The sequence below is a fragment of the Danio rerio genome, chromosome 9 (genome assembly GCF_052040795.2).
Source record: "Danio rerio strain M-AB ecotype USA chromosome 9, GRCz13ab, whole genome shotgun sequence".
In the NCBI taxonomy this organism is placed as follows: Eukaryota; Metazoa; Chordata; class Actinopteri; order Cypriniformes; family Danionidae; genus Danio; species Danio rerio.
In genome coordinates, this window is record NC_141029.1 from 40,032,448 (window position 1) to 40,051,579 (window position 19,132).

General features: G+C 35.6%; 1 protein-coding gene and 1 long non-coding RNA gene across 52 annotated transcripts in view; both read left to right on the plus strand.

Annotated features, from left to right (window-relative positions):
• The window catches only part of clasp1a (cytoplasmic linker associated protein 1a), a 127,975-nt gene that overhangs the window by 22,436 nt on the left and 86,407 nt on the right, over positions 1 to 19,132 (plus strand). The window lies entirely within an intron of this gene.
• LOC147835368 (uncharacterized) lies at positions 9,378 to 13,195 on the plus strand. Its single transcript, XR_015500158.1, has 2 exons — positions 9,378 to 12,828; positions 12,927 to 13,195. It is a non-coding gene; the product is annotated as an uncharacterized LOC147835368 (long non-coding RNA).

Sequence of the window (19,132 nt, forward strand, 5' to 3'; positions counted from 1 at the left end):
ACTGTGTTTTAGTTGCTCGTAATTCTCTCTTTTTGTGTAGCTGCTATCATAGAGGATATATGGGGAAAAAATCACCTGCCTGTTCATTTGGGTCAATGCATTGTTTTAGATTGTTATTTGTTCATCTGTGCTTTTCTTTCATTCAGGCTTTTGTACATTAATTTCTTCATTCGTTCATTCATTTGTGCTTTCATGCATTCATTTATGCATTTTTTCATTTGGCCGGAAATGTGAGTCTAATATGGTGTTGTTTTCTAGTTTTGATATTAGGGATGGGTGATTACATTAAGGGCGACACAGTTGCTAGCACTGTCGCCTCACAGCAAGAAGGTCGCTGGTTCAAGCCCTGGCTGGGTCAGGCATTTCTGTGTGGGCATTTCTGTTTGGAGTTTGCATGTGTTTTCCCTGGGTGCTCCGGTTTCTCCTACAGTCCAAAGACATGCATTACAGGTGAATTGAATAAACTAGATTGTCTGTAGTATATGTGTGTGAATGCAAGATTGTATGGATTTTTCCCAGTACTGGATTGCGGCTGGAAGGACATCTGCTGCGTAAAACATATGCTGGATAAGTTGGCGGTTCATTCCACTGTGGTGACCCCAGCTTAATAAAGGGACTAAGTCAAAGGAAAATGAACGAATGATTACATTAAGTAATATTTATAATATTTTGGTCAATTTTGATGTATTTGATGTATTTGATATCATTGTGTCCAATATTGTGTTCATTGTTGGACTGAACTGAAGTGAAAGTAACAGTTATAAAGATATTTAGACCGACAATTATTTTAATATCATCAATGGTAAAACCAAGTCTGCTGTTTAATAGGTTTGTGAAAACACTCAGTTTTTTGCAGGACTTCTATCAATAGGAAGCTCATTTTCAATATGGAACACTGTTTGAAATCTAAATCTTTGAAACATTTCTTCACCATCACTTTTTGTTAGTATATTGCTAAAAAAAGTATTCATTTCTTGTGAACCATAGTTTTAGGCCCAATCCTAATTCTATTTTTGTACCCCTACCCCTTCCCCATGGGCCTTAAAACCGAGGGTGAAGGGGAAGAGCCTCAAAATTTACCCCTAAGAATTGGGACTGCACTACAGCACCTGCACACATCATCATATGTCATTGAGATCTCTGATTCCAGTTGTGCTATTTATTGGTATTTATCTTCAGGAAATCACTTTAGGCATATATCATTTTATCCTCTAGTGTGACAATAAGATCGTAATACTGTGCATTTAACACAGTGGACATATTCATCTATGTAAACACACCAAAAACAACATTAACATTAGACACTGTAAAAAGCTCATTCCCAGCCACTAGACTTTTCTGACAGGGTGACCGAGTGTCACTGTGTGTCAGAATGTTGTAGGACTGCTATACAGGAGTTATGAATATGGATTTTAGATCGCAAAATTTAGCGGTTTTTATTTAAGCGTAATTTTTTTTTAAAACACGAACGCGGTTATGAATATATTAAAACGTGCTTTTTTGTTGTAAAAATTCATAATAATGACAAAAAACACTAATTTGTGGATCTCCTTACTTCCGAGTGTATCTATCTGCCCTTGTGGCTGGTGTATTCTAGGAAATTTCTTACCCTTTGGTTTCAAGTGTGGTCCTGAAAAATCTTCATTTGAAGGGCTATTCACGCCTTCCTTTTAACCCTACGCCATCAAGCTAAAAAGAATTGGGACACCCCTACCCCTTGACGTGAATGCGCAAAATGAGGGGTAGGGGTAAGGGGCTCGCAATTGTGACAATTTTGGTCACATATGCACCCAAAATTTAATCTATGCGACTATAAAATATATTAGGAAGCATTTGTGCCACCGCATATAATGGTTGTAGTGCAACCTGTTTTAAATTTAGAAATTTTTTTAATTTGTGGAATCGTTCTTTCCTAACTTATATTGGTTTATATTAGCTGTCAATCACTCAATGCTTTCTGTTGTGAGAAGGCAGGGAGCTTCTTATAAATGTGGGATATGTAAACGGCTGAAGTCTGGGTAAGACGCAATGAAAAGCAGGCTACATAGGTTTGCAAGCTCACCTAAAGTTACAAATAATGGCGCCGATGATATCAATCATGTTGTGAATGTTGATCTGAAAGTCCAGAGTATGTTTTTTGGGTAGTGTGCTGAAAGTCTCAGAGTAGATCAGCAGTTTAATGGCCTGAATCTCCATGCTTTGCATTTACTGCGAGTTCAACGCAAATTGCTGCTGAATGTAAAATCTTAACACTGTGTACATCATTGCCAAAGAAGCTCGACTGCGGTATATTAGTTAATATACAATTTGCAGTTTGTGGGTGCTCCTAATTTTTTTTTTCTGATACTCCTAAATTTTAAAGTTGGGAGCACACGTGTTATCAAGTAAAAAGGTTTATTTCGAGCCCTGCATCAGGCTTTATTCATAGTTTTATAACTTCTGTTAATCTGTTTTTTTTTTTTACATTGACTTCAATTTATATCTATTCTAAAAAATCTGCATCCCATTATGAATTTAAAAGACAACAATTCAATTCTACACACTACCCTGCATTGAGATGTACAGTATTCAGAATATCGCTGTTTGGCCTTTAATGTTATGAAAGACTAGTTTCAGTCCATGTTCGCTTCATGACTTTTGAGTGAAAGCATGCATGAAGACACATTTTAATAGCATATCTAATTGACTATTACCTATTATAATTGTCTGAGCTTCTTCACACTGTCTAACCAAAACTTTCTGCTTGAGCAACAGAAGTGTTATTTATTTAGTGAATTTAAAAATAGACTCTTGCTTCCACTTCTTGCCTCTTTACCAATACTTTTAAGTTATACAGACCACACACTGGCTTTAAAGATGGCAGCGACTTGATGGATTAGAGAAAGTTGTCTTTGACACACACTACACTCATGCACACTCAGCTGACTTCAGCTTTCCTGCGCTGGTCAGCACCTGCTGTTTGTGAAGGCTGCTGCATGTGTTTGATAAGGGGAAATGCACGTTGTGGGACATCAGCTGTAGTTCTGCCTCCGTCAGGTTTCCATTCTGTTGCCGAGGACTGTCCACATTCCTTTCTTGCTGTGTCAAGACGGCCCTCGCTTCGCCCCAAGGACATTCTTCAGTATATATTCTAAGTAGTTGGAAGGTTTCCTTTGACCACTAAGTGTAGGCTTGTGTGGCATGTTATTGTGAGGAAGAAGGGAATGCACGGGTTGTCGTAATCAGACCTAGTTGATACTGATCGTCTTTTGACTGTAATGAAAAAATGATTTTGGCTGATTTATACATATATACTGATATTAATGTTATAGACACTATTGTGTTCAAATTAGGGCTGCACGATAATGGCAAAACATGACATTCCCGTATTTCGTTTTGCTGTGATTTTATATTGCAAGATGAATATAATTTCACCAGATTAATTGAATAGCTTTATTTGGAAAGAATTCATTAATTTAGATAGACTGAGATGATCAAGTCTTTTTCAATGCTGTGCATCTGCATAAATTATAATAAATTACAAGCAAAAATAAATAAACAGGGATTTATGGTTTTCTGAGTAGTCTAACAGTATTCAAGTACAATCAAACCTAAAATAGCATGTCATATTTAATAATATCTTCATCTTTTAATTTAGTGGAACAGTTCTATAGATCAATTCACTAGAACTTCTGTGTTAAGCTGCTATGACAGAATCTACACGGTAAAATTGGTATCGAAATAAAGATGAGTTTTAATCTTTAATAAATCATATAATCCTGCGACGTAACTAGTGGACATAAAGAAAGTAAGAAAAAATAATTAATTAAATTAAATAAATCAATAAACAAAATGGGAGTTTATCGAGAGGATGTTGGGATTCAAGGTTGGTGGAGTATATTATTCACAATATGGAAAGGGTCTCATGTTTTGTAAAAGAAATTGACACAATTTATTAAATTTTCAAAAAGATTTTCAGTAAAATTACTTTCTTTTTCCTCAAATTGTAATTCATTCATAGTTCACACAAAAATGAAAATTCTTCCATCCCTTAGTCCAAACCTTTATAATTAATTAATTAAGTTAATTTTGTTTATTTATTTAATGTAATTTTGTTTATTTTTAAAAAATTTTTTTTATTTATTTCATTTATTTTTATTTATTTGTTTTTTGTTTATTTATTTATTATTTAATTTTTTGTTTATTTTTATTTATGTTTTATTTATTTATTTTTATTTATTTATTTATTCTATATTTATTTAATTAATTCTTTATTTTTATTCATTTGTTTTATTCATTTATTTTATGTTTATTTATTTAATCAATTATTTGTTTTAATTATTTTATTTATTTATTTATTTATTTATTTATTTATTTATTTTGTTCCTAAATTATCATCCTTTTGTGTTCAACAGAAGGAAGAAACTCAAACAGTAGTTAGGTGCACAGTCTTTCTTTTGATTTATTCATCACTGTGTGCCTTTGTGATCTTTAAAATACCTCCGAGTACTATGTAAATACCATGTGAGATGAATTTGGTAATCATTCAGCATCAGATATCAGTGCACCACCTGATACAGCCACTGTCTCATGGTGTCTTTGCAGTGTGAAGAGGTTAATGTTCTGAAAATTAAGTTTCTTCTTTACCTCAGGCTGTTTTTTGCAGGAGTTGTTTTTGTTTTGTCTGAACATTTGCTGTTTTTATAGTGAAGCCATTATCAAGACATAAGCAGTTTAAAACGATTTCAAGTAATGCAGCAACGTTTATTGTACTAGCACTGCGATTGTTGGAATGAGGATAGTGTTGTCAGTGCTTTGCATATTTGAGTACTGTTGTCTGATCACACTGGCCTGTAGGCAGTTCAGTGAACCAAAGTGATCTCTGTTAGAACTGTTTGAGTGGATGGTGCTGCGTTTGTTCTGTCTCTTACATAAAGACTAAGGTGATGGGGTCACAATCAGGACAACAGTGATAATAAGCTCTCTCAAATTTATGCATGTTTAAATATGAATGCAGTTTAATAGTGGCCATCCAGATCACAGAGCGGATAGCAACATGTTTTTTTCAACATGTTCAATTATGTGTTTTGAACAATTGATACCTCGCTCTCATTTTAATCGGTTCACTTGCACTGTTATTAAATGGTTGTGATTTCTTGTATAACATTCAAACCCTGGTTTGAAGCCCCATTAGGCTGCAGTTATGTTTGTTTTGTTCTCGACCAGCTTATGTTCGGGTCCTCGTGGCTAGTGCATGTTGTTTTGATAGAGATCATGCCTGCAGTAATCGGTCCCATGAGTTCTCTGAAGATATTAACAGCTCCCCTGTTGTGATTTTTGTCCACCGTTGTGTTCTGAAAACTTGCTCTACTTGCACCTAGCCAATACCTTCTATTAGAGACGCTTGTGTTGGTCTAGCAGCTCACATGGCTGTAGCCTTGGGATTCCGAATTTAGCCATTTTTTTTTTTTTTTTTTTTGTAAAAATGTCAGACAGATTTGGCTAAATATATTATTCCAGGGGTCTTAAGTTAATATTTATATAATAAATCAGTGTATTTTATTATATTAAATTTTTATTTAGTTTTGTTTTAGTTTAGTTTATTATTTAAAAAAAATCAAAAGACTTTCTTTAGATGCTTCTTCTAAATAAACTGAATCAATCCACAAAAAGTTTGGAAATTGTACAGATTATTGCTTGCATGACAAATGCACAAGCAAAAAGCACATATTGAGTTCACACGAACCATAATTTACTGGAATCTGAGCTTCTCTAAGATACTAAAAACACTTGATTATGAAGCTTAAGTGTAAAAGAACACAGTACATTGCTTCGATTTGACACAGCAGCATATGAGACTAGGTCATAACATTTTACAATTTGACACCAGTTTCAATTCAGTTTTAATTAATTGTGTATTACAGTTTATCTCTTTTACATATTTATGATTTAATTGTAAATCCCTTACAGTCGCCTTGTAGGAAACCCTTATTTAGTATTAGGTCTATTAATATAACCTAATGGCCCGTTTCCACTGAGTGGTATGGTACGGGTCACCTAAATCAGGCGTGCGTTTCCACTGCTTAAGGGGTATCCAATGGTGGGTGTGGTGTATGACAGAAAGTTTCAGTCAACATCATTCTCGCTTGAGGAAATGCCAAAGTAAAGCTGTACTGGTTGTTTACATATGATCTAAGAAGCACTTCTCACAAAACAGATGCTTTATACACATAAATACAGAGCAAATAAATTTGTATAAATGTTCATTACTAACCTTTCTATGAACATGATTTGATTATAACTGCAGATCAATGATTGGGTGAAAAAGCTTTCTGTAACGTCTGCAATTATATAAAATAAATAAATAAATACAACATATACGAACACATACAGACCCTATCACTCTCCGATATGTTACCAATTGCAGTAAAACTACACACAGCATACATTTAGTCCTTATTTGGATTCAAAAACAACACACAACATAGCCCACAGTCAGTGCAAACCTATCATCTGTGTCTTCAATCTTCACCAGCACGTTACCTCTTGTTAGAAAGTAATTTCGTCATTCCGAGTTCATAATAGTCCAAAAGGTGATGATAATAGTTAAACATGGCAGTTTGTTCATGTCTTAGGTTGCTTAAAAAATAATTTGCTAGTTTTTTTTAGAATTCTCTCTCGTGTTTGGCCTTTTCTGAAAGTGAGAGTCTTTCACTCTTGAGAAAATGAAACCACTCGTGCTTTAGAAGGCCTTGTAAAGAGCTACGGGGCACAGGGTAGATTTTGCTTATCTTGGCTTTGTGGCTGTTCATTAAGACGACAACAAGGTTTCTTTAAGCTCAGGTCCACCATGGCTCAGTATTATATGTATGTATCATCACGATGTAATGTCTCGGCTGTGTTTTTAAAAATGGCTCTTCCTTTGTTTCCTTTCTCCTGGCTTGTGGACGAGCCAGTGGCGTATCTCTGTAAACCAATAGCGTTCAGCTGCGTGTCTTGCTCCGCCTTTTGGTATTCTTTTGTTGCACTTGGTACGCTTTGACCGTGGAAACGGCCAAAAAAGCATTCCGAACCATACCGTTTCGTAAAACTTAGTGGAAATGGGCCGTAAGGTTTATTTATTTACGTTTTTATTTTAACCTCACACAAATCTATAAACGGGTTTCATAATATGTAGCATACTAATAGCTCTTTTTCAATGTAGATCTTGTCAAAGCCACTTTACATATTTGAACACACACACAAAAAACAATAACAATATTTAAAAATTTTGGAACAGATTCATCATATCAGGCAGGCAGCAGAGTTGTGGTAGAATGCTGGTGTAGCTTTAGTTACATTAGGACTGATTCATGTCAGTTAAATATGAATGTCACTGTTAAAAGACACTTCACTGACCCTAACCAAGCAATTATTCATTTTATAAGGCATACTCGCACTTTTAGGTACAGCTGCCTTGAACCGTGCCAAAGCACGCTTGTCCCCTCTCCCTTCTCCCCTGACAACCTGCACTCACATTGCATTTTACCTTCCAAGCCGCAGCACGCTTGCGTCATCACTGTTCAGTTTAACCGAAAGAGAAACACTCTCGCTCAGCACAGTGGAGCTTGCTTTAGTTATATCGTTTTGTATTATTTTTAGTTGTTTGGGATGCAGTAACACAGTCAAATATTTTGCAGAACAGATCCACCACTTTTGGCGCTCATCAATTTTCATGAAAGTCTTTGAGCTACACGTATTAGGAGGTTTGCTGAAGGTGGCAGCAGACATATACGGGGGGAGGGAGGGTTGTATCATTAATAAACTATGACATGTTCATGTTCATTGGAAAGTAAGAGAGATTTATGAATCCATCTGAACCAGTCCCTTAAAAGAGACATCACGTCTTCAGCTTCGCACTAAAAGCGTACCATGTCAAAGCTCACCAAACCGCGGTTTAGGCTACAGCTAGCCAACTGAACTGCACCTGGGCCCGATTCGGAGCACTCACACTTGTCAAGTGAACCAGAAAACACACCCGGGCATGGTTCGAATAGCCTAGATGTGAGCGCACCCTGAATATATTTTTGGACCTTTATTGTGTAATTTTACAACACACAAGGAATTCAGTGAGCATCAAAGCATTCTCTAATCTCAGGCAACATGACAGTGCGCAGCCAGAGCATAGCAGTCGTAAACGAAAATACCAAAAGCCTTGTGGGAAGCACTTATATTGTGTAGGATGAGCAGGTTTCTCATTTCAGCTGTTTCTCAAAATAAAATCAAGCAGAGAAAGTGTCTGCTGATGCGAGTGTTGTACACTATAGGTGCTTCTTGAGCTTCTTCCGTGTTGTGTGACTTTCTATTTTTTCATGCATTATCGTAGGCGTTTTCTCGTTTCAGACTCCACTTAGCAGCTCCTGACGTCCCCCAGGCCTTTTTTTTACCAATGACTCAGGAAGCCGCTCTACTACTTGAACAGCTGTGGTGCAACATTAGTCTTATATTACAGATGGCCTTGAATTTCCCTCAAGCACTGACCTGAGACCAGCTTATCTAATAAAAAGCCTTTGAACTCACAATCTCCACAATATACATGGCTAATGCAGGGTGCAAGACCATTACTTCATCTTGGTGATGGTGCAGTTGCAGGTATGATAATAATAATTTCTCAGGACATAGAAAGCAGGCCTATTTTGATTTCTTGCATCCGTGTCTGGGCCTGTTGATTTTATCCCAGCTGTTCTTTCTTGACTCATGGAAAATCACAGAGAACACTCAAAAACCTGTGTCTAACAAGTAAAGCCTTTTGTAGAAGAAAGTCTAGGTAGTGGATTAAAGTTGATTATAAAGATTTATTGAAGCAGAGTTAAAGGGGTCTGTATTTATGATTTTCACTTTTTAACTTTAGTTAGTGTGTAACATTGCTGTTTGTGTATAAACGACATTTACATAGATACAAGGCTCAAAGTTCACTATTTTTTTTACAGAATCGACTTTTATAGCCTACACCAAATGACTGGTAGGGCCACTACGATAAGCTTCTGGGTTTCTGACATCACAAACCCTAAAGCAAGGATCACCAAACTTTCGATGTCCTGCAGATTTTAGCTCCAACCCTAATCAAGCACACCTAAAAAAGCTAATCAAGGTCTTACTAGGTATATTTGAAACACCCAGGCAAGTGTGTTGAGGCAAGTTGGAGCTAAACCCTGCAGGGCACCGGACCTCCAGGAACGAGATTGCCCTATAGTGTTAGTTTACTCAGAAATGGGAATTCTGTCAACATTTACTCGTTCCCAAGTTGTTTCTTTCTTCTGTTGAACATAAAGGAATATATACTGAAGTATGCTGGAAAAAAAGCAGCCATTGACTGCTATAGTCTGTATATAGTGTTTTTGTTTGATTCATGAATGTCAGTGGTTGCTTTTTTCCAACATTCTTCACATTATCTTGTTTTGTGTTTAACAAAGGAAAGGTGGGGAAATTTACAATGGTGGGTGAACTATCCATAAAAAAATAAGCTCTGCTCCTGTATTTGAAGTTTCCTTCACTGTACTCTAGACCAGTGGTCCCTAACCCCCGGGACGCGGACCGGTACTGGTCTGTAGATCAATTGGTACTGGCCGCACAAGAAGATATTAATTGTTTCTGTTTAATTTATTATCTGAATCTGAACTATCTTTTATTTTGAAAAATGATATCTCGGTTACATCTCGGTCACTTGAGTGCCAAAATTTAACCCACAAGCTAGCAAAATTAGCAAAGCTAGCAAATCCTTTGGGAAGGGAAAAGGCCCAGTGAAGTACCCACAAACTGCCAAGGAATGAATCTGCAACTCATTTGTCAACAAATCAGATAAATCCAGCATGTCTGTGCAAGAAAATGATCGACTGTTTGAAGATGCAAATGACGGAGGCACCACAAGTCAGGTGACAAGAACTGACCGATCAGCTTCATACTTTGTATGGAATATACACATTTTGGTAGACTAATTATATCAGACAAACATAGAACACCCAAAACACTGCAGTGCTTTTTCATTTTCTCCAAAAATAATATTTGTATTAGAGTTGCAGCAATGTTTTGTCAGCTCCTGATCCTCTGAGAAAACAGTAGATGGTCGGCTAGCAATTTACGTACATCCACTCCCGGGCCGCGGTAAATTTGTCAATCAAAAACGTGGTGAATAGAACCCTAGAGAACGGTAGCAGCCATGTAAAACATGTTAAAAATTATTATTATTATTTTTTTGTAATGTCAATTTTTTTTAACAAAGTATGATCATGTTAGAGTGCACACCATAAACTCATTCAAGAAAGAACTGTTTGAAGACCGGGTCAACTTTATGCAAATCAAAGAGATATGGATCCTGCCACAAGTTATTTTTGACTTATTTTAGAATAACGCATGGTATTGTTTTCAATAGTATTTCCTTTTGAACTCTGATCACATCAGCAGACCATGTTGATCGTGCACCCGTCAGTACAGTCTCACTGGCCTGGATAAAGTCCTATCGTTTGTACAGGTCTAATGAGAACGATGTTCCTGTGAGGATCTGGGATGAGGTTATTTTCCCAGCTACATCAGTCTGGAATAAAACCAGAGATACTACAGAGGCTCTTGGTTTCTACCTTAACCAAGTGAGAATTATTACAAAGTTTCATAATATTGGCGTATTTACTATACTATTTCAGTGCATGCAGTTATTTTATCATAAGACACTTCCTGCAAAGATGTTTTAAGTTTAAGGTTTAAGTTTTCCAACTCCTTACATTGGAATAGTTGTGGATCGAAAATGCAGTTTGTCTGAAGATTAAAATATCGAAGGAGATGTATCCTATCAAACTAGATGCAAAGATGAACTCACTGTAAATCAAATAGGAAACAAATTAGATTTTCGTTGCTCATATAGCAGTTGTATAGCAAAATGGCCAAGTAGTAAAATTAAAATGTAATTTACTGCCTGTAATAAAATAAAATGTATACCATAATTTAGTGTAGTCAAAAATGCTTGAGGTGAGAAGATATTTGTAGAATTTTTAGTGCAATTTATTTATTAAAAATCTAAAAATTTACTTGTATTGTTGTTTTTGGAATGCATGTCCATTTTCCACTTAGGGTTTGACCTACTGACTGATTTATTACACCATGATTTATCATTTTTGTTTTAAAGTGGCTTAGTAGTTAGCACTGTCGCCTCACAGCAAGCAGGTCACTGGTTCGAATCCCATCTGGGTCTGTTGCTGTTTCTGTGTGGAGTTTGCATGTTCTCCTCTTTTTGGTGTAGGTTTTTTTTGGGAGCTCTGGTTTCCCCCACAATCCAAAGACATGCAATATAGGCGAATTGGATGAACTAAATTGGTAGTAGTGTATAAGTGTGTGAGTGAAGGAGTGTGTGTGGGTGTTTCTCAATACTGGGTTGCAGCTGTAAGGGTATAACATGAGCAGCTGTGTAGAACATATGCTGAAACAGTTGTCTGTTCATTCCGCTTTGGTGACCCCTGATGAATACAGGAAATAAGCTGAGGGAAAATGAATGAATGAATGGATTGTAGTGTTCAGTTGTATTTTGAACTATTCCGGAAATATCTCATTCCTCATGACTTGACCCTTTTAAAAAAGATGTTCATGCAATGCACAAGGTTAAGCACCCTGATGTAGTGGGGAATATACAGGCAATGATTGGTTGAAAAGAAAGGCAATATGAATTGTTGAAGATGACAAAACCAGTGGAATGAGCACAGATCGGTCTTGTTAGTGTTTTCTTCTGACAGATGCTCGCCTCCTCTTTCCTGCTATTCTGTATCCACCGTTTCTCTGGACAGGTGTAGTTCAATTTCTTGTATTGATTTGAGCCTTGAGCAGAAACCAAAATGATCAGTCATGTATTTCCTATCAACTGTTTAGAGGAAGGCAGAGGAAATAATAGAGCAGAAGAAGGCACGGCAAGACGAAACAAAAGCTCAGCAAGCAGAACAATAGTCCTTGGCTCTTTTCTTTGACTGTGGTGGATTGGAGCGATATAAATAGCAGGATAGGGGATGTTTAAATTTGGCAGCCTAAGACGGTCTGGAGCAGGAGGCTGCTGGTGATATGATGATTTGGAGTGCATGTTGAAGAAGGTGCGCTTACAAGGCATGGGAAGTGGGCGGGGCTTGGATACATAGTGGGTGTGGTTAAATATTCATGACTCTCTCAGGTGTCTTATCAAAAGACAGACAAATGACTCTAATTTTTGGCTTGCGTTCAGATTTGCTGATTGTTTTGCTATTGGTCTCATCCAGAGTTAAGATTACATCATTGTTTTGTTTCTAAAAACGGTAAACCATACGTGTTAATATGCACACATTTAAATATACTGATCAAACGTTTAAGGCGAGGTACTTTTTTTTTTTTAAATGTTTGTAAAATATTAAGGTTATCAAAACAGCATTTTATGGATTTAAAAAAAATCATTAAAACAGTATTCTTGTGAAATGTCATTACAGTTTTTTTCTACCATTTTCAGGTTTTATATACACACTCAGAAATAAAGGTACAAAATCAGTCACTGAACTGCTACCATTTTAAAAGGTACAGTTTTGTACCATACAAGTGGACAGTTATAGCTTTAGGGAGCTCTTTTGTACCTTTACGGTTTCCTTTTGTATCTTTAAGGTTCACTATTGTACCTTTTAGGTACTATTAGGTACACATTTGTACTTTTTAAGTACTAATATGTACCTTTAAGGACCTGTTTGGAAAAGAAATTATCTTTTGTAAAGGTACCACACCAGTAACAGATGTTGTACCTTTTATTTCCGAGAGTGTCATTTAAAACCTAATGAATTCCTGTGATGACAGCAGAATTTTCAGCATTATTTTAATGTCTCGGGATTCTTCATTTAGAGCAGGGGTCACAAACAGGTGTGTGTTTGGTCAGGGTTGCAACTAAAATCTGCAGGAAGGTAGCTCTCCAGGAACAGGGTTGGTGACCCCTGATTTAGAGACATAATATGCTGATTTATGAAACATTTATTATTATTAGTATTAGGGTGTAACGATTCACAATGCGATTCGATTTACTATACTAATCCGATACATAATATTTAAACAAAATTATTTGAGACAAAATTAAGGTAAACAAGAGCCCTTTCATTTTTTTCCTCGAATGCTGCACTTTTTTTTTTTTTTCAAAATTAAATAATTTCTGCAATATCTAAATTACAATTTTAAAACAAAACCCGAATAAAAATGAATAATACAAACTAAAGAAGACTCTTTAATATAAATAAACTAAAAATAAACTAAAACTTGAACTGTGCAGCTAAATGGCAAATTCAAAATGAATTTCAAATAAAAAATGAACAATACATATTAAAGAAGGCTCTTTAATACAAACAAACTAAAACTGTGACTGTGCTTGGATTTGAAATATCAGCATATCTATGTATTCTGGCATAAGCTGAGATCTTTGCACATTTGCAATGTCCCCTGCTGATGAAAAAACTCTTTCACTGGGAACTGAGATGGCTTGGTGTGGAGAGGTAAGCCTTTGCTAAACCAGTGAGTAATGTGTACAGAGGTGGTCAATAACCCCCTCTCCTCTTGAAGACTAGCCACTAACATACAATACAGATAGTAATATATATGACATAATAAGCAAATTACTAAAAGCTGCATTTACTAAATTTAAAAATAGAGGGGAAAAAGTAACAATCTAATATCTTGATCTGGAACAGAACAACTTTCTCTTTCAGTCTGAAAAACATCTTCACATTTCTTCATCTCCACATCTCCGTATCGTTAGTGCTCATCAGAGTCAGCGGAGCTACCAATCCTCTGGTCCGCATGGTTTGTTTGGCCTGTTAATAGCTGTTGTGTATAGACGTCTGTGACAGTATTTTTTCACTGTGGTGCATTATATTCGTTGTTCTGTTAGTGTAAGGAAATGTCTTTTGCAGTATTTGTCTATCGCAACTCACTGCTATCATTTTAGTCTGCGCCCACCTCTTGCTCGCTGCTGATGTGCAGGTAAAGCAAGTTTACACCTGTAAACACAGCGCCCGCTTTGTTCAAAATATGTATCACAATTCTTTCAACCTTTCTACCGGTTTAAATTGTCACATATTTGAACCAATTTTCAACCGGCTCATGGTGAATCGTTACACGGTGAATCGTTACATCCTTAATCTGCTTTTAGCTTTAATAGAAAGTACATTTTTGTATATGAAATTTATAAGAACAGTGTTTATTTCTAAATCTTTTTACTTTTTAAAATAGTATAAGGGCTCTGTTTTGACCGTCCATGCGCAAAACAGAAAATCGCAGGGCGCAAACGCATTTAGGGCGTGTCATAATCTATATGTGCTAATATGAGGACGGGAAAATCCGCTTTGCGCCATGGCGCATGGTCTAAAAGTGGTCAACTTATTCTAAATTTAGTTCTAATTTCCAGCAAATAAATGAATAATAATAACGAAGTGTGGTCAAAATACTGAGTAATTTCCAAATACACCTGCTATGCCCCATATGGTCTAAAACCTGACAGGTGGACAAATCTAAGCTTGTTTTTAATAAAACAAATATAAATATGGATATAATAAATACTACTGCTAATAATAATAACATTATACAAAAGCAAATTGAATGAACTGAAAAAGCCTCCCGAGATGAAGGATTCAAGGCAGTGGTTTTTAAATTCATGTATGCTAGAAAATAATATGTTTTATAATATTTTAATCCTGTATATTTATATCCTATATATATCCTTATTATATCCTATATATATATATATCCTTAATATTTTAATTCTTTTTCATATGTAAAGATATTTGCGTATTGCTCTACATCTTGTGTGTATTAAGCAGTGTGTAAGCGAGGGACACTCTGCGCCGGACTTTAGACCGGGTTTGTTCTGGTCTAAAGAACAGACTATTACAGTTTCTCAAAATAGCAACGCGCCAGCAACGCGCTAAAAGACGCCTGCTTTTTTAGACCAGAATGCCTATGGGCGCACATATGAGCGCAAATGCATTTGCTATTTAAAAAACGTGGCGCAACACCTCAAAATGACCCTTGCGCCAAGCTGAAAGTAGCTAATAACAGTTGCGTCACCACGTCTTGCGCCAAATTGTGCCGGGTGTACAGTATGATAGGGCCTTAAATGTCACTTGGTCAATTTATTGCAGTCTTCCTTGCCAATTTCTTTTTAAAAACACATTTGAAAGATATTAATAAAGTAAAGAAATTATATAGAACAGTGGTTCTCAAACTGTGGTACGCGTACCACTAGTGGTACGCGGGCTTCCTCCTAGTGGTACGCGGAGGAATCGCTGAATAATGAAAGAAACAATTAACACTTTTAATCCTTTAATGCGTAATATAACATTGATGTGATCAGCATTGGCTGTTTTGTGAAGCGTACGATCACAACGCTGTGCTTAGAGTGTTTATTTTAGTGCATTGTGTCATAAGCTGCTGAAAATCAGTTTCCGAAGTTTAAGAATTGATTCTGAAGCGTGATTTGACTGACATGAAAAGTGGCCAATCACAGTCGACCTTGTCTAGTTGCGTGAAACGTAAGGGCGGGACAAAGGCTTTCTGTGTTGCAGAGACAGAAAAAACAACTTTAAAACAAATGTTTTGTTGGAATACTGCTTCTCGGATGTTTTCACTACAGAGATGTCTAGCAGAGTAGTTAAACCGCGGACATTTCCTGCCTATTTGATGATCTTCATACACGTTTCGCTCTCCGACAGCCAGTCGACTCGCCTCTGACCTGTCACTCCTCTAATACATTCTGAATGGCGGCGCGGGAATGGAGGTATTGCGCAATTACTCATTTCTGCAAATGCGACGAGTGCTCTATTTTAACACGAGAGCGCATTCATGTACGCAAATCGCTAAAACAGATATGCGAGCTCTTAAATAGGCTTTTTTTCAAATGAACTGCAAGTGCTCTCATGATCGCCTGTGTGCTCAGATAGAATACAATCGCGATCTTTCCACTATTAAAGTAGACATTATTTATCTTTGCTCCTTAACTAAATTTAGTCAAAAGTATTCAAAATTATCAAATATTTAGAAATAGATTGATACATGATCGATGACAATGCTAATGGTCTTCTTGTTTGGCTGTGTTGTGAAGTGAAACTTACTGTTAGCAAAGGTGGAACATTTTTTATTTCTTTACGACAAAATAATTATGCTGGAAATGTTTCTGGATGTATTTGTTTGATTTATACATTTAGCTGTATTCTGATCTGTCCTAAAGCATTACAGGTCAAAGCAATCCATTGTTATCGTACTTATTGTTTATTTATCACAATTTACAATAAGGCTCTTAAAGCACTGCTTTGATAAATGTAGTGTCGTCATATTTCAAATACCTCAAGTAAAATAAAGTCATTTGTTTTATTTTTTTACTGACAGTGTACTTGTATTTTTTACGTTTCTATTTTAGATTAAGATCAAGTGTAAAAATAAAATCTACATGTGATGTACAGCTATTTAAGAAACAAATTTGCCATATTGTAAAGAAAATAGTGTAAAATATGTAAATAAAAGGCTAAATTGAAATCTTTTTACCATATACTTTAATTTAACCTTTCAAAGCTTAAAAATATATATTTTTAAAAATGGGCAAAAAGTGTCTTTATGGCCTTAAAGATTATTTGGTAGTTTTACCAGTGCTATTGAAAAAGATTAATTGTCATGAAAGGAAAAATTGACTATACTTCCTTTGTTAGTGCAAATTATACATGTAGCTTTGGGATGTAAGCAATCAAACCATTAAATCAGGTTTACACCTAAAAAAAAGTGATTTCATAATGAAAATCAGATTTTTTTTTCAAAAGTAACCAACTAGAACTTTTTAAAAGAGCAATTTGTACTTTTACCTAATATTAGTATTATTTACTACATTTTTTTTTTATTTTAGCAGTGTAATAGTATTTTTACTTGAGTACAAAAAAGATTTCACAAGCACTTAGTGCAGGTTTATTATACTATTAATATATGATTAATAAATATTATTATTATTAATGGTTTTTATTTGTATCTATTCCTATGCAATGTTTTATGGGTTGCTGAGAATACATTTCAGGTCTTTAATACATAGCATGTCAGTCTTGAAAAAAAAAAAATAGGTGCTGGAATTGATTTTCATTAGGCTGTGCCTGTATGAACTCTGTCATATGTACATTTAACATTTATTTCAAGATTTGTCTGAAAGTGTATGAATATGACATATAGCCTATATTTATAAGGTCCAAGCAGCATTTCCAGCTTTTGATGAATAGGCTACTATGAATACTTTAGATTTAAGTACAGCAGTTTTCTTTTTACTTTTTAAGAACAGTGCCATTTTTTTATGAACTTTTAAAAGCACATTTTAACTAAAACCTTTTTTTTTTTATCTGCAAGCACAGTTAATGTTTAGACTATTTCAAATGTTTAAAGTGACTGATAATAATACATATTCTTACTAATAGGAAGTAATCTGCATCGTTTTAAAACTGTGCACACCTGTAGCTGCTTAATTAGGCTTACTACTCTATTTTTTTAATACTGGTTAAAAAATAGCGTCGTAAGGTGGTACTTGGAGAGACGATTTTTTTCTAAGGTGGTACTTGGTGAAAAAAGTTTGAGAACCACTGATATAGAATATATAAAAATAGAAAGCGGCTAAATCTGTTTCCAACTCTTAGAATGTGTGAAAACAAAAAAGAGGACAACAAAAAAATCAACTGTGTGCTACTCAGTGCCTCATGATATGACTTGCCTTTTTTGCACCTCCTCTAAGGCATTTAATACTCTCCTCAGCTGATGTGGTTGATCTGTGTCTCAGTCCTGTACTTTAAGCATAATTACAGTAATTTTCACATGGGTGAGAACAAAGGATCAAGACTTTGTTATAGTTGCTATATTACAGTCAAGCCCTGCTGCTTAAATACACGTGTAAAATAAATCAAGAGGGCAGAACTGAACAAATGACAACAGATAAACATTTTAAAAGTGAATTACACATTTAAAGAAATTGCTTAAATTATGACTCTTTACGCTATTTTCCCAGACACGCCCTTCGTTTTTCATTGGTTAGACAAGCTGGTTTGGTATTATCATTTGACTTTGTAAAGGGTTTTCATAATATGCACCGTTTGCCGACTTGAAGAAATCAGGTGATGTGATTGTGTTGATATGGTGTCAGCTGGCCTGTTTTCATTATGTGTTCATTAAACAGTCCTCATGACAAGGAAAGTTGAGGTTTTGGGCGGGGCATCTTTATCCTGTTTGTTTTGTGACGCTCTTCTCTGTGATGGTTGGAATGAAAATTGACACCAAAATGTAGACTGTGTCAGGGAAGTATCAGTGCGTTTGCTAAAACTGCATAGTAAAGGAACACTTTTAACTGTAGTATTAAAAAGACTGAGTAAGCGCAAAACAAATTAGATTTTGGGGATTTACCCATAATCCTTTGCACTGCTCATTCAGACCAGGATTTATAGACGGTTGCCCATAATCCTTTGCACTTCTCATGTTGACTGGTGCTGAATTCAAAACATCATACTACCTTTTTCTGTTTCTTCCACACAAATATATTGAAAAAAATAATTGAATAAAAAGTTAGTTTTGCCAGGTTTCCCCATAAGCCCTTGCTGTACTCATTCAGACAAAGGATGCATCTGGGTGTAGCTAGCTAGTAAATCTTAGTGTAGTATTGTAGTTTATTTTGTATTTAGCTGAAATCTACCATAACTTATTTGTTACCCATAGTGCATCGCTTTACTCATTGAGTCTCAGATGCCTAGTTTGATACCCATAATCTTTTGCACTACTCATTCAGAGCACAGACATGTTTCGGAAAAGGTATTAGCAGGAAAATGCTAATATTTGTGTTATTCTAATGTTTGGAGTAAGTAGTCATGCTTGAATTTGGATGGTTTTTTGTATTCAGGTGAAATTTGTGATACCTTGTCTATTATCCAGAATGTGGTAAATTAGACTGAAGTCTAGTTTGTTACACATAATTTTTTTGCTCGGGTCTTTCGAACTGTTGGGGGTGGGGAACTTATTTAGTTGATTGCTTTCCTTGTTCATTGCAATGCTTAGACAATGGAAATGTAGTTGAGTTATTGTATTGTAATGTTGCACACATTTAAGTATTTTTTGTGTGTAATTTAGTGTTGTA